This window comes from Trachemys scripta, chromosome 7 (genome assembly GCF_013100865.1).
Source record: "Trachemys scripta elegans isolate TJP31775 chromosome 7, CAS_Tse_1.0, whole genome shotgun sequence".
Taxonomy (NCBI): domain Eukaryota; kingdom Metazoa; phylum Chordata; order Testudines; family Emydidae; genus Trachemys; species Trachemys scripta.
The window spans coordinates 82692580-82695582 of NC_048304.1; the positions used below are offsets into that span (position 1 = coordinate 82692580).

At 35.4% G+C, this 3003-nt stretch overlaps 1 protein-coding gene across 1 annotated transcript in view; it reads left to right on the forward strand.

Moving 5' to 3' along the window:
• The window catches only part of CCAR1 (cell division cycle and apoptosis regulator 1), a gene marked incomplete in the record, with an annotated part of 43758 nt that extends 42350 nt beyond the window's left edge, over window positions 1–1408 (forward strand). Inside the window, 1 exon segment of the mRNA XM_034776274.1 lies at window positions 573–1408.
• Between the last annotated feature and the right edge of the window lie 1595 nt (window positions 1409–3003).

The window sequence follows — 3003 nt, forward strand, 5'->3', positions numbered from 1 at the left end:
GGCCGGGCCAGTTTATTTACCTGCTGATGCGGCAGGTTCGGCCGATCACAGCCCCCACTGGCCGCGGTTCACTGTCCTGGGCCAATGGGGGCAGCGGGAAGCCGCAGCCAGCACATCCCTTGCCCGCGCCGCATCCCGCCACCCCCATTGGCCCAGGACAGTGAACCGCGGCCAGTGGGGGCTGTGATCGGCCGAACCTGCCGCATCAGCAGGTAAATAAATTGGCCCGGCCCGCCAGGGTGTTTACCCTGGTGAGCCGCGTGCCAACCCCTGCTGTAGATGGTTTTGGTTTCTTTAAAAAAAAAAAAAAAAATCCATGGGAATATAAAACAGGTAATTTAAATAGACCTAATTTTGTGCCTAGCTTAATCTGTGGGCCCTTAATTTTTCAGAAAGGAATTGTGTTGCAACTTAGAAATAACTTTCATAAAACACACCTGATATTTTAACAAGTTAAAACAGTATACCTTGTTTTCATTTTAAGTTTATAGGCCCTTTAAATTGGTTTCCAGCTTAGTTTAGGGATACTGCTAACAGAACTTACGCTACTGCCTTTTCTCCCCTTTTTATAGGATATTGTAAAGAATGAAGATAAAGATCAAAAATCCAAAGAAAATGGAGCAAATGTATGATAAAACTGCTGCTGTTTAGAAGAAAGGTGTTACATAATGTAATATAAATCATGATATCAGAATGTATGGAAGTGATGCATGTTTGATTTTTTTTTTTTAGTAGTATAAATTTCTTAGTTCTAAAAAGATGTATAAAGTTTTATGAATGTGAGTCAGCTTCTGAAGATTGCTTGTAATTCATAGCATTCAATTTATTTAGACACTCCTTGAGAGAAAATAATTTTGCATTGCAAAATGTTTTAGGATGAACTTTGTTATAGTTTTAACCCTAATAAAGTTCATCAACCTAATGGACAGTAGGAAGTATTTAATTACCAAATGGTTTTTCATTAAAGTCTAGTGAAATCAAAATGTTCATTATTTATAGAATTGCCATTTTTAGGGTTTTATTTTTTTGTCTAATTAGTCTTTTTAAATTTAAATATAAATCATACAATAGCATGCGGCTTAATTTTGCAAGTAAAGATTTTTTTTAAAAAATGCTTGAATTTTTTTTACTTGTCATAACTTTCTTTTCCCTTCCAATTGTAATTTTCCCCCCCAAGGCTGCTCCTATTAAAAGCCTCACAATATATAGTAGTTCAGATGAATTAAGAAAGCAATAGAAACTCTCTACAGTGTTGGTAGGGCTGTGGGATTTATATGAAAATATACAGGCCTGTTTTAATGTACGTCATTTGTGTTCCTTTAACTGTTCTTATTTCTGGATTGATATATATGCTACTTTTTAAATAACAAATGCGGTGTATTAAAATGTATGGTTGGATACCAGGCCAGTGGATGTCATATAATTGCTTTACCTGGAGAAAATGCTACCATTTTAAATTGTCTCCTTTACTCGATTTTGACTTCTTTCATAGCTTGTGTAATTCCTTGTAAGATTGAAACAGCCCTCCAGAAGAATATTAAATTATAAGGGGCAGGACAGTTTTTGTTTTGGGGTGTGTGTGTGTGTGTGTGTGTGTGTGTGTGTGTGTGTGTGTGTGTTAATAAATTACCAGGGATCTAAATTAAAAGTTGACTTGGCATCTTTGTCAATGGCAACAAAACAAATATGAAGTATCAGAAATCATAGTTTGGTGCATCTTTTCAGAAAACTTTCAGAGGGGGGGGAAAAAAAAGGTTGGGGGTAGACAAATAGTTTTTTCTTGCTAGAATGGAGAATTTTAGCCAAGGATTTTGTACCTACCTATCCTGGGTAACTAAATAACCTGTTAAAAGAATCAAAGTGCCATAATATGTATAAATAACCTACATGGAACTCATGTGGCTCCTTAAAAAATGCATTACAATGCCTGAAATTGTTTTGTTTAAAAAAAAAAAAAAAAAGTCGGTGCTTTTATCACTTGTTTGTGTTTTGGTTATTTGAAGCCAAACTAGTGCAATGTTCTTAACCATTAAAATAGCATGCAAAAACTCCCCCCTCTTGTTTTATTTCAATTAAGATTAAATAGTATATGCAACATCTTAAATAGCTTTTTAGTATTTTGTTTTAAAAAGCAAAGTCCTATAATCAAGACAGGCAGTAATTAACTTGCATTAAACGTGCACACAAAGTGAGTAAAAAGATGAAAAGTCTATTTCTTGCCTTTTTCAGTCAGGTTTTATTTAACAAGGACAATAATGAAATCATTCTTATAAACAACCTAATGAAATTTTAATAGACTTTGATAAAAGCTTCACTGGCTAAAATTCTTCAGTGGCTAAAAATACATGTTCATACTTTTACCTTTGTACAGTTTGGCCAATACAGTATGTGTCGCCACTGAATTTTAAAACTAAAGATTTTGCACACTATGCTTTCATAATGGACTAAGGAGAGGAAAAAGTCAGTTTGTTTTAATTTTTTCAGAAGAAGTGTTTAACAACTGCTATATAGTATCCTAAAAGTTATTAAATCCATGATTGGGGAAGAAAATGGAACCTTCACAAACACCTCAGAAAAGCTAGTTCACTTTAAATCAATCAAGAAAAGACCAAGGTGGTGATGTGGGTAGGGGTGAAACATCTGTGAGAATAATTTACCTTGGGCTTTTAGGGTGCTTATCATGTGAAGATCTTAAAGCATTCACAAACATAACATAATCAAGCCTTATCTCAGTCCTGTGAGGAAGGCAACATAAGATGGTTGACTTATAAAGAGAAGAATTGTGTCACGGGCCAGAATGGTTATAGTCCGCCTTATGCTTTGATGTGACCACATCTATAATACTATGAACGGTTCTGGGTACTTCTTTACCAGAAAGGAAACTGAAAGGCAAGAAGAATGAGACAAATTGTTTGAAGAAAATATATTGCTGTGTATACAGAGGCTAGCCAAACACTGGAGCCCTGGGGGTGGAAAACTGAGGATGAACAGCAGAATTTTCTT